Raw genomic sequence first — 14117 nt, 5'->3', positions numbered from 1 at the left:
TGCACTTGTAAAACTTTCCAGTACCTGGACCTCAGTGAGAATAAAGAAATAGTTTCATCCTAAGTTGACAGTAACATGCTCCACATACAATATTCCAGACAGCCCGGTTATCACATCCAGAGACTGCAGTTTTGTTCTTATTAGAACTCATCAGTCTTGATTAGTGAATGACCAAGTTGGAGGCAGATGTCATCTCATTGAAGCTGAGAGTGCCAACAAACTGGTAGCAAAGTGTCTGGTTTGCTGCATGTAGTTCTGTCTTAGCCCAGGCTTAGGAGGCAGTGGCGTAGCTAGACCCGACTTTCGGGGGGGGGGGGGGTTACTTCTTTTATATATATATATATATATATATATATATATATATATATATATGTGTGTGTGTGTAATCGCTTGGAATTTTTTCCTTTTCTTCTTTTTTTTTTCTTTCTCTTCTCTCTTCTTTTTCTCTTTTTTTTTTTTGAGACTAACTTTTCGGGGGGGGGGGTTTTGTCCCCAAAACCCCCCCCTTAGCTACGCCCCTGTTAGGAGGCAGTAACTTACTGCCAAATAAAATGCTCTTTTCAGTTCCAATCATTTCAAGTCATAAATTAAGAGCCATTAGGTAGTCAAATCAACTCTTTTTTTTTTTTTTTTTTTTTTTTTTTTTTTTTTTTTTTTTTGAGTACCCTAATTTCACCTTCCGGTAGCAGAAACTGCTATGTCAGTCGCAGACTCTTGCCCAAATGTGTTGACTATTTTTTAGCTGGGGGAAGAAAAAACTTATCATTATTATCAAAAAACTTCTTGCATTTCTTCTAAGTAATATTTGTACCGCATTTTCTGGGATATATTCCACAGGTAGCATATATTTGTGTCAACATCTTATTTTTAAAAATCTGGTACTAATTTAGATTTTACGATTATTCTTAATTTGGCTTATCTCACAGATTATTTTTGGCTTACCTCACAGATTATTTTTGTGGTTCTTAATTTGTACTTAATTTAAAGACCTAGGAAAAAATTCTGCTATAAAAATGCTAAATTAGATCAGATTACATTGAGTTTTCTCAGTTTTTGTCTTTTGGGAATCAATCGTTTTGACAACTTGCACCCTATCCTCTATACCTCCTTCACCTTTTCTGTAGGCTTCAAAGACAAAACTTTTAAGCATAACTACGTTGGATTGAATAGCAGTTACATAAGTTAAAGACGATTTCTCTTATTGCAGAATGATGTTTGTGTCTTCCATTTTTGTTAAATGGTTCTATGAAAATGGTTTGAGAATTGATGTATCAAGATTTATAAAAGTTGAATTTGTAACACTATCAAAAGGGTAATAATTAAATTATAACAAACTTTATGTGAAAGAATAATATTTTTGTTGCAAAGCCTTTCCAAAAACGCATTCCAAAGCTTATGAGCACCAGCCTAGAATACTCTGATTACAGTAGACTTCCAAAAAGATGGAATGTAAATTATGCTTGGAAAGCACACATTTCTCACAAATCATTTGATGAATCATGGCCCCACTAGATAGCGCTGATGCTTAACGGGCCTTGACAATTTTGACTCTTCTGTGTTAAAGTGATGCAGCTTATGCATGCACCAATCAATGTCAATGTTTCAAGTTTGTTTATTTTTGATTGGACGTCACCCATTTTGACCACAAGAGGCGCTGAGCGGAAGCCCTGCATCCCCCAATCAATGGCAATGTAATGAGAATAGGGGTTCCCTGTAGCGCCCTCTTTGTTACCATGAGTTTCAGCAATTGTCACAGCCTAAAAGAATTAAGTGGGGCCATGGTTGAATGGATGAAACATTTACAGTGGCTTCCAAAAGTCTTCGTACACCTACGACTTTCAACGAAATAGGCCCCAATCCCTTGGTTAGAATTAATATTTCGAAAAAGGTATTTATTTATAAGATCTATGATCAATTTTTAACAAAACTGCATGAAAAGTTTTTAAAAAATATTAAAACTTATTTTTTTAAAAATCAAAAACCAAAAAATGTTGGAAATTTTATCTCACAAAAGTCTTTGTACACTTTATAAAATGTCTATATATTATTGAATAATCTCAGTTTTTATTGAGTTATTAATTAGTAGAATATCATACAGTATTCATAACACCATTTAAACGTCTGGGAATAGATTTCATTCTTTTTCTTTCTTTTTTTTGCGTAATTTCTGAGTAAGTGTTCAACCACACTCCGAGTCTTACTGTTTCTAGCTCTATTTTCGTTTTAAAGCCCTATTTTCGTAATCTAGCCTCCAGATATCTCTAAATATGTTACATTAAGTTAAAATCTGGAGATTGAGAGAGTATTTTCTAAACTTTAGGACAATTTTCGAGGTACTAGACTCAAACGTTGAAAACCGTGTGCTTCTTATCGTTACCTTGATAAAAAATAAATTTGTTTCCATTAATCAGATTTTTGGCTAAGAGTTCAAAATTTGTTTTTAAAATATTTAAAGGAACAGCATGATTCATTATTTCATCAAAAAATTACAAACTACCAAGTCCTGATGCTGATATGCACCCTCACACTAGAACACCTCCACCGTCCTGATTAACTGATCCAAATAAGTTCTTAAGATTAAGTTCCTAATTTTTTTCTTCTACTTACACTTATACAACAATTTAACCAAAAATGTTGAATTAATTTTTATCTGTAAGTAAGACGTGATTCTAAAACGTTTTTAGCTTATTTATCATTGATTTTGTGATGAAAAGCGTAAGCTTTCTGTTTTTCGCACGACCAAGAAAATTTCTTCGGGAAGAGGTCCCATTTAATCCAGCTAATCAGAGAACTTGGTGAACAATCTTAGGTGAAAATTAAATGTAAAGTGTTTCATTTAACTCTGCAGAAACTTTTACAGTCCTCAAATGTGTATTTTTCATAAATTTTTTAACTTTAAATCTCCGATCCCGTTTTGTCAACTTTGCCGGTTGACCTTTTCTTACCGTGTTTTTGGTTCGATTCCTTTCTTTAAAGCATTTTATCAAGCACTTTACTATACAAACAAATAAATTAACTAATTTAGAGACATTTGAAACCAATTTACCACTACTGTGGGGAAAAAATTGAAATTTTGAGTGGTGTTTGCGGTTTTTTTTACAAATGCCAGGTATTTTACAGTAATAAGCACAATATTAAGGAAAAACTAAACAAAAAATTAATGCCAAATGACTTATAAGGGTCAACAAAATGCAAAAATATTAATAAAACGGCATATGATAATTTTAATTATGAATTTATTCGAAAATATTTAAGTGTACGATGACTTTTGTGGCATGTTATTTCTCTGTCTCTTCATTTTTTGACCCATTTCAAAAAGAAGATCCGTCAATATTTTGAAAAAAAACGACAGGGTTTTATTTAGAATGACATAGGAATGATGTGTGAACTTCATATTCGAATTCAGTTTCGAGTCATTTTGGTTTTACTAAAAAATTTCAAAGTGTACGAACACTTTTGGGAGCCACTGTATGTAGTATCATTTTCCTTCTCAGCAAGAGAACCTAACGGAAAAATTATCTCACCAGAAGTATATTTAATTTCTCTTTAAAAATGTTTTCTGCAATCAGGGATATGTGTATTGTTTCACATAAAAAATATATAAATGTTTTGTTGATAATGGCATTGAATTAGGGAAACAAGATTAATATGCTTTTAATGAATGAAAAAGTTGTAAATCAGCTTGAAAAATGTTTCTTTACTTCAAGCAGGGAAACTTCAAAAAAGTTATGTTTAGATGTTATATTTTTTCCGTTTCAATGCATACACACCAACAACTTTATACAATTAGTGTGAAAATCTTAAATTTTAGCTCAAACTGGAATTGTGAAAAAACCAGGTGTATTTAAAAGCAATAATTTTTAAAGAATTATTTTATTAGTGTTGGTTCCTTAAAATTATCTGTTTATCATCAATAAGAACACTGCATTTTCAATTTAACAACAATAAAATAATTTAACAATTTCAGAAATTATCGACAGGAGTAAAATGCTTTTATTTAGGAAAACATTTTCTTTTTGTTTTTAACATTTGCAAGTTTTTATGAAATGAAATTTTTTTTTTTTTTTTGACATTTCACTTTTTTAGTTAAATAATGCCAAGTTATTTTTAATCTATGATGAAATCGTTGTTTAATTGATTGTTATATTTTGAAGAGTAATTCAAAATCTATTGACCTTTGCTTTTGGTTTCATCAAATGATACTTGAAGTTGAACTCATATTTTTCAGTCAGTGCTTCAAAATATTTCTATTTTTTCTAAAAGTTTTTCTCTTATTATTTTTTTATTTCATTATAGCTGCATCGCCCAGTTTTGCGCGGTCTACCTGGAAAATAAAAGTTAGATCAAGTGATGCATGTTCAACAATCATTATTGAAAAAAAAATCTAAAATTTCCCGACAGATTGCAAAATAATTTTAAATTCCCCGATTACAGGAAAAGCCTCAAAACAAAAGCCATAATTTTATTTGTTCATGTTCGAGAAAAAAAATGGCAACACATCTTTCTTCTCAATCATTTTATTCATTGATACAAATTTTAATGAAAGTTGTATCAATGAATTGATACAACTAATAAAGTTGAAATTTACATTCAACAATGACCTTGATCAACAATGAATTTTTAATTGAAGGTTAATTTCCATTTTAACATGAAATTAGTTTAAAAAAATCATAATTCACATTTTGGAACATTAGAACAAATTTTATCTGGTGCAGAAAAATCGGGTTTCCACAGGTATTTTATTCTAATATTTGCAAGCATCTTTTTGCCTTCATATTTTTCGAAAAACACCGTTTTTGGGTCCTTAAATTAAAATTTGAACGGTTCAGTACTTTTTTGGCGTTTAACCACCTCCCACCCCCCACAATCCTTCTCGGGTGCCCAAGTACCCCTCTGCCAAATTTGATTGAGATCCGATGTAAATTGTAGATTTGTATAGGGAACATACATACATATAAATATATACATACACATATATTCTTTGTTTTATTTATATGATTTTTTTTAATTAATGAACAAATTTTAACTTGAATGCATGAAAGCATCTTTGACTATTGTAAATGTAATCCCATGTGCAGAAAAATTAATTTTCTCAAAATATGAGTTTTTACAATGATGAATTAACTGTTTATAATTTATGCTATATTTATAACAGTTTTTTGATGTGGCATAATCAAAGAATATGTGCTATATGTTGACAAAATCTTGCATGTGCAATAAAAAATTTGAAAACAAAAGAGGTGGGAGAAATATTGAAGAAATTTGACATTGTTTTGGAATCATATTAGTTTAAAGTGTTCAAAGTCAAAGTGAAGATTGCTTTTTGATAAAGCATTAGTTTAATTCAAAATGTTTGTTTTTAGTCAGTTCAGCATAATATATATATAGTTTATGCTGTTTTTTACATTATTTTGCAAATTTTTGAAATCTTCAAATTTTAGAACATTTGGGGGAAGGGGGATATGGAAGTTAAGATTTTTTTGTTACATACCTCTTTTTACTTAATACAATCTTGGTGTAGAAATGTGTATTTATGGTATTCTGTTTTGTTTTAAAGCAAATTCATGACATTTTGATTTTCAATATGAAAATTATTTGTGTAATAAATATGATATATGAAATTTGATTTTGTGCTTCCAAATTTATTAAATTGAAATTATTTTATTTCTTATTTTCTGAAATAAACATTCTAATTTTGCTTTGAAGTTTTGTCTTTTTTCATTAAAAAATTCTTTCTTACTTATGATGTGGTGTCTGTAAGTAGTATAAAGTACAATTTACAAATATGGTCGACCCAATTTAGAACAACCTCCCATTTCTGCGACTCACCCCTCCATTACAATGACGGATGCATGAAATCCTATTTTCTGTTCCATAGATTAATATTCTTATAACTTCCAAACTAAACCACTCATTCCAATATAATGTCCAAAATTAAGTTTCGACTTTTTTGTGATTCTCAAGGTTATCAATATGAAAACCGATAATTAACAATTTTATATTTCTAAAGTTTTTTTGGTGATGAAAGATTCAAAGAATTGATGAGAATTCCACTCAAACGATAGGCAGTATGAGCTTTTTTTCTTGAAAAGTCCAAAAACTGAATGCAGCTACACTAGTTTTGAAAAAGTATGAACTATATTTTTGAAAACAATATCAAAGTTATTTTCAATGTACATTTTAGTTAATGTATTCTCTCAAATGTAAGATAGTATTCAAACAATTTTTCTGTACCTTCTACATTTACCTTATAGTTACCTTTCTTCATAGCGACTGATTTTGTTTGAACTACCCAGAGTTGTTATAACAAACGTTGACTGTATTAGAAAAATTTGCTTCTAGCAGTTGTTGAATCTTACAAAAGTGTGCCTGCAGTAATTTTTAATGTCAGTAATGTGCATTACCAAAAAACTTGATGAAAATTGATATTTTGGATAGATAATGTAAGATTGTTTGATAGTTTAGATGATTAATCCACATACAGTATGCTCTAAGAAAGAGATCCACACATGGATGGGGAAAAAATATTTTTGTGTTTCTAAGTGTAAAATTTAAATTTTTTTTAAATTGAAAATTTAATTTAATTAACTAATTAAAACCCAATTTAAAACTGATTGGTAAGGTACATGAACGTTGGTGATTGTAAAATATATAAAAACTTGTCCCAGCTCGACCATCCCCCTCATTTGGATGAACTATGATAGAGGTGCAAAGATGAATTTGAAACTAACCTATCCACATTTTCAGTTTCTAAGATCCAAATCCTGTGTATTGAGGACCTCCCAAAAAGTGCTCCAAAATGGCAGATCAGCTTTGTGAAACGAATTGCTATGTTTAAGCTAATGTTGCACAAAATTTTATCACACTGGAAACCTGAAATTTTTTGACCTGAAAGTATGTTTGGCTATTAATAGGTTTTCTCATTAGATTTTGTGTAGCACACATTTAAACTCGTTAAAAAGCGTAGTGGGGAAAGTTTTCTCTGGAACTAAAGGATGTCGTAAATTTTGAACAAAAACAACTCCAACGTTTGTACTTAGTAATTCAACTGTCAAAATGCTGGTTTTTTGATGGGCGACAGTTGAAGAGCGAAAGTAAATTTTAGGAAAGATATTTTCACCTTAAGTGGCTATCAAAATCTTTCACATGAAAAATAAGCTATTTTCAATGCACTTTTTTTTAGCTCAAATTTATCACCTTTCAACTTTTCTTCAGAACAATTAGAAAACAGATTTGTTTTTGTTTTAATCAAAACGGGTTTTTTTTTTTTCGATGGTGTTCTTTCAAGCAAGGGAAAAAAAATGAGCTTGAAATTCTGTCTGTCGCAACAAATTGCGTCGTTGAGGTTTCAGAAAATTTTGTCCCACTGGAAGTCTGAAATTTTTGGAAATTAAAATAGTATTTTTACTTATCCATACAGCCTACTATTTATCTGAATTTTCGTGATATTCGAAGCCGAAAACGATGTGTCTATTTCAGTGACTAGCATACAGCGTGCATCAGCACATGCAACCATATTTTCGATTTATTTGACTTTTTTTTCTGAAAAAACACAGTTGTTGTAATAGCGACAAATCAACTGGTAGTCATATTGCTAATTTTTCATTTCTGTCAAAAATATGAAGGGAAAAATAAAAATAATTAACGCATTGTTAATTTTAGCTGTTAATGTACAGGCAAATCAAATGACCTTTTAATTTTTTACTACAGGCAAAGCTGTGCGGGCACCGCTAGTAGTTAATAAATTTGCAACACGAGATTTGAAGGATATATTGCTAGAATATAGAACTCTTATTAAAGTGGATGTAGGGCGGGATTTGGAAGTGTGGAGGCCCCTAATCAGGGTTCGAAAGTATCATCATATTTTCGAAAATATCCGATACTTTGATATATATATCCAAATATTTTGATATATATGTACATATCCGATATTTTCGATCAGCACTTTAATAGTAAATACATCCCCTGACCCTTGAAAGTTAGGATATTTTGTAAAAATTTTATTGTGCGGGCCCCTTTGTTGTGGAGGCCTCGAGGCAGTAGCCCCGCTTGCCCTGCCCTAAATCCGGCCCTGAGTGGATGTCCAAAAGTGTGTGACAGGTAACCTGCATTAAAAAATAACAAAGGAAAGATAAATTAATTTTTTTTTTTACTTTAAATAACATGAGTAAGTAATTTTTCGCTCAGTCAACAAACTTTTAACATTCAGCTTTATTAGCTTGTATATATACAGTCGAACCCCGATTTAACAAATTCATCGGGACCAAAACTTATATATACGTTAAATCGGGGTGTGATTTTTTTTCTTTTTTTTAACTGAACTTATCTTATCTAAAACCCCTAAGAAGCAACTGCGCAAAAAATATCAATAATTAGAAAGTGTACACTTTTTATTCAGCATTTCACAACTTTTTACACACTAATTAATTTGAAATTTTAAACTACTGAGTATTTGATGTTTGACAATTTCCTTGATACTTGACTCGAAATAGTTGTATTTTAACTTTATGGAGAGAAGAAAATAATGTGTCATTTGCAGCCTGCTGCATGAGATATGTTTTTACAGTTTCCAAGCCATATGGTAAAGCATTTGAAAAAGTAAGTTTTAAAATAGGAGTTTCATTATCGCTTTCTGCATCAAAATCAATATTCGTTGATTGCCCTCTCGCCCGTGAAAAATTTCTGATTCTAAGAAAAGTCTTTTTCTATTTCGGACAATATGGATATAATGTTTGGAAAACAATCCAATATTTCCTAACTCAAATTAACAAAACAAAAAAAATGTTTCTTCGGATGGTAAAATAATTCGTTAATTCGGGGTTTATTGTTCGGTAAATAGGGTTTTTTTCTTCATTTTAGTCCGGGATAGAGAAAAGCTCGTTCAATCGCGAAATTCGTTAAATGGAGGTCCGACTGTATATATTAGGGTGTCCCCCCCCCCCCAAAAAAAAACGAAAGTCGATTCTTTTTAAGTCGCACACCCTCTTATATTTTTTACGTCAAAACAATTGTAAAAAAACGTTTCATACAATTTGAACAACGGCAAACCCGTGCCGACTTGCGCCTGAAAGTGTAAACCTGCCCTGTGTACTGAGCCGAATATATATATATATATATATATATATATATATATATATATATATATATATATATATATATTTTTTTTTTTTTTTTTTTTTTTTTTTTTTTTTCCAGAAGTTCGAAATTTTATGTTGGTAAACCGTTGCCCATATAGCCTCAAATGTACCCTAAAAATGTTTATCCAAGTTAAAAAATGTTAAGGTGTCCTGCAGGAGGCCTAATGTTTATAATTTTCTTCTATTTTCCTGATCGCGAAACCACACGTGAATTGAAGTGTTTTTTAAGCACTTTTATTGTATATGGCCTGATTGTCACGGAAAAATCTGAGGTCCGCTTTTACTTACATCTCAGCAACTTGACCACTTAGAGGCTTCGGGATTTCACTCAATGATTTACTTAATCTTAAGGTACAACTTAACGCTAAAAACTTCAATTCCAAAATTAAATTATTATTTCAGTTAGGATGGAAAACAGCAAATTTCATGTAGTTTCGTATATGTTAACGTATGTTCAGAGGCGTAGGAACTTTAGGGGGAACTGAGACACATTATGCCATAACCAGAAAATAATTTAAGGGGGCACTTAAATTTTTCCCCCATAAAATATTAGCTTCTCAAAGCTTTTCTCTCTCCATCTCTCTCTCTCTCTCTCTTTCCCAGCAAAATTTTCAATCATATTTAATAAATACATTGTATATGGAGATAATGAGGTGATAAAACTCTGGTTTTGAAAGGGGATCGGTAAGTACTCGAAGATGAGCGCGTATAAGGGAAAATTTCAAAATTATTGTTCTAAAAACGAGTTTTAAAGCGATTTTTGGAATGTTAAGAGGAGAAAAGGTTCGAATAAACTTCCCTGAAAAGTTTTCGAAATTAATGTCTTAAAAACGGATTATATACCATATTTGTTGTCGTTAGTGAAACTAGTAATATGACTCGAGGGATTGTCCTCGATCGAATTTTCAAATCGATTTACATTTCCCTCTCAATATTTCGAATTTGAAGATCCAAAATCGCTATTGTAGACAATCTTCAATGATGTCAGGGGAAAAGGCTGTACTAGGGTTCTACTCTGGTAATTTTTTAAAATTGTCCTAGGGAGCGTTCTTCAATGATGTTATCAGAAAAGGTTCAGAGATTCCTTTTCCTTATTTTTTTCGAAATTATAATCTCTAAAAAACGCGACTGCGGATGATATTTGTCAGCGTTAGGGGCAGGTCCCGAATAACAAAATGTGAGGCCCTAGGCCTGCAATAATTTCAGGGCTGCCTGAAGACTCTATTAGCCCTGTCGGAATGCATTTTCGGGGGCCAGAACTATGTAAATTATTTACCATGTGCATTCACGAATCCCCTTCGGGGCACTCGAAATTGTGGCATGGTAAATTCGCTAGTGGCAGAATCAATACAAATTCTCCTTTAAGGAAGTTCTTTTCTAAATAAAATGTCATTTTTTTTTTATTATTACTTTTAAAAATACATGGAATTTTTCGTATAGTTGTAATGTTATGCATAATTATTTCAGTAATTTGGGGCCCCTTAGGCCAGGCCAATTAGGCCGAGGTCTAATTGGCCTGTGACGTAATCAGTCCCTGGTTAGGCGCCGGGCAATTTTTTGAAATTGAATTCCCAAAAAGGGAATATTATTTGATTTCCTATGTTGTTGGAGAACAAGGTATTCAGGGACTCTCTTTCGGAAATTTTCAGGGAACCGAGTCCTGAAAACAAAATTTTAGGCGATCGTCTGTAATAATTTTGAAGGAAAGTATGGACTTTGGCAGCGTAGCATTTAGAAGATGCTCTTATTTTCTGAGAACTAGAAAAAGGGAAAAAGATGAAACAGGAGGGTGGAGAAACAGAACGTTGGAAATGTGTTAAAATGAAGTGTTCGTTATATATTTTATTGTTCAGATAAATTTTAGTAAAAGTCTTTGAGAGAAACTATAAAATAGTGTAGGAGTTTTTTTAATAAATGAAAAATAATAAATGAAAAGTTACAATTTTGGCATGAAAATATATCTGTATGTGACAAAAAAATCGTAAATTAGGAAAGCAAAAAATTTGAATAAATCTAACTTCGTAAAGTATTATTATGTTTAAAATTTTTCATTTCAATGAACTCGCATTTTTTAAAACTGATTTTTACGTAGTAACTGTTGTTATAATCATTGAAAGATTTTAGGAATATTATAATAGAGAAGATTTCACAGATTTTGATTTATGGGAATTTTTGTTCATGTAATGTTCCTGTACCTTGAGTATTCTTTGAATGATATTTATCTTCTCCGTTTTATAACTTCATGTAGAAAATCTATCCCTGACGGTTTAAAATAAAACAAAATAACGGGCACATTTTTTTTTTTAAATTTTTTACAGTGAGATAGTTCTAAAAATTGCGTTTTTTTATCACAACAATGATTTGCGCCTACAAAAGTAATTTCTGAGTACGCCACCGATTTATGATGTTTCTTTTGACAATATTTCCCATTAAAAATAAATAAAAAATTTGTTTGAATAATATCTATTTCGGGCGCTATAGGGTCTCTATCTGGCAACAGATTACTTTCGGTTTCGATAAATCATCGAACAATGACATTTTTGTGATCTGATGGTACCTTTTGATCGAAACATAGAATTTAAACCCGAAATATATGTACGTTCATGATCCCTCGAGAATTAGTTTAGGACTGTTTCTTGTTTTGTAACTACATAGACTTTTGGGAAGTCTTTAAAGATTTTTCTTTGTTCGTGGCTTAACTTTTTATGAAGGAGTAAAAAATAATAAAAGAGAGAAATAAACGACGGAGTAAAAACAATAAATTAATTAATTTATTTGTAAATGGGGATCCCCCCCTCCCCGAGTTTTTTTTATGTAGGTAATTGCAACGAATAAAGAACACGACCACTTGGTCCTCTAGTTTAACTTTCACGTTATATTTTGCAAGTTTATTTTAATCAACCAGTTTTAAAGGACTCCGCTGGAAATTCTTTACATTGTGCCTTAAGAAGTCAGATATCTTAAAATAAGATAAGTTTCTGGAAAGTTGAAAGCATTTGATTTGAAAAAGTTTCTTACCTTAGTAACTTTTTTTTATAGTTATGTCTGTAGCACCTTCCATATTATTCATATTTAAATGCCAAACTGACTCACTATCCTTTTTGTGATAACGTGACAAAAAAACGGCATGCGAGGCAAAACTAATAAAAATGTGAATTAAACTGCGATGCCGCTGCCGAAACACGAGCTCAAGGTGGGGAGCAAACCCCTATCGGTACTGGTACTGATTTTTGCAGGCCGCGGGGCAAAGCCCTCTTTTCCGCAGCCGGTAGGATAGCTTGTCTAAAATTCTTTTATTTTTCTTCCGGGAATCAAGAGGTGTGTAAATAGTGAGAAAAAGGGTGAAGGTGGACTCAAGTGCACTGACCACTCTCTCTGTCCCCTGCTTTTGTTGCTTATTAGGTGGAAATTCTTAGAAAAGGCAGATCACATTTTTGAAATCAGGTTTGAGGTAAACAATGTACGACAGAAAGCTGCCGTGCGAGAATTTTTCCGGGGGAGCTGAGCCGGTCTGAAATATTCTAGGGGGAGCTCAAGCTCCCCCAGCTCCCCCGGCTCCGACGCCTATGCGTATGTTACGTAACGTATATGTTTTGAACCATTCTTTTCCTTATATCTCAGCAACTAGACCACTTAGAGACTTCGGAATTTCACTAAATGATTTGTTTAATGTTAGGTACAACTTAACGCGAAAAAATTAAATTCTAAAATAACTTTTGTTTGAAAAAAAAAACTTTAAAATAACAGAATTTTTTAAAAAATACTAAGCACTTTTCATAATGCACTCAAAAGGACAAAATAACTTTTCTGAGTCAGAACGGGCAATATTTAAGTATTCCTGTAGTTTTCAATTATTCCAAGAAAATGACTTCACAAACGAGGAAAAGCAGCTCAAGTTTTTCAAACCAAATTTTCCCAGAAAAATATGCATGTTTCAACACTCAAATTTATGACAGAATGTTAGATAATGATAAGAAATTCTCTACTTGACTTGAGCCGCACTTTTCTTCATTTGTGAAGTCTTTTTCTTGGAATAATTGAAAACTACAAGAATACTTAAATTGTCCTTTTTGACCAAGAAAAGTTATTTTGTCCTTTTGAGTGCATTATGAAAAGTGCTTAGTATTTTTTTTTTTTTTTTTAATTCTGTTATGTTTACTGTACGGTTGAAACCTTCTTAACTCCAGTTATATTCGCATACAAGGAGAGATAGGTAGTTGGATTATGCGTTTAAAAAAAACTATTCAGTTAAAAGTTTAATAATCAACTGTATGTATTTGATATATTTGATTAATTTTGCTGGAAAGAAAAATGCTTTTAGTTGTACATTTACACTTTGTGTGCATTTAAATTTCAAACGACACATTTAAACATTAAAAATAAGTAAATTTCTTTAAAAGTACCATTTTGAAAGAAGCAATAAACTGATTTAAGTTTATATGAAATCTGGCATACATGTGTAGATGCATTCAAATTTTACATAGCCTGTACCAAAATCGCAATTTGCAAAATGATGATAACAATAGTAATGTAAAATAAGTAATTAAATAAAAGTAAATATATGAGATTAGAGTAAAATAAAATAAATGAATAAATAATAAGAGTAATAATTACAAAAATCAGCACTTGAGTCCTCTGTTGGGTCTTTATCCCCTCAACAAATAATTTTTCAAAAAAGGAATTAAAAAAAAGAAAAAAAATGTTGTTGGTTTGTCACATGGTAACAACTAAAAATACTAATGCCTTACATCGCATCTCCTGATGCATGCGTAATAAACAAAAGCAAGTCTGGAAAGAATGGAGCAAAAATTGAATCAGTTCCATTGAAAACATATTTCTTTAGTTTCACAGAGTTTTGCTTTTTTTTTCACATCCATGGTGCTGGTATTTATTTTGTGGAAGCAATACAATCTATTGTATTTGTGGAAGTAAGGGGAAATTTTAGGAAAAATAAGCATGCATACATGCATATATATATAA

Source organism: Uloborus diversus, chromosome 4 (genome assembly GCF_026930045.1).
Source record: "Uloborus diversus isolate 005 chromosome 4, Udiv.v.3.1, whole genome shotgun sequence".
In the NCBI taxonomy this organism is placed as follows: Eukaryota; Metazoa; Arthropoda; class Arachnida; order Araneae; family Uloboridae; genus Uloborus; species Uloborus diversus.
The sequence above is the reverse complement of the archived record's forward strand: the minus strand, read 5'-3'. Positions refer to the sequence as shown.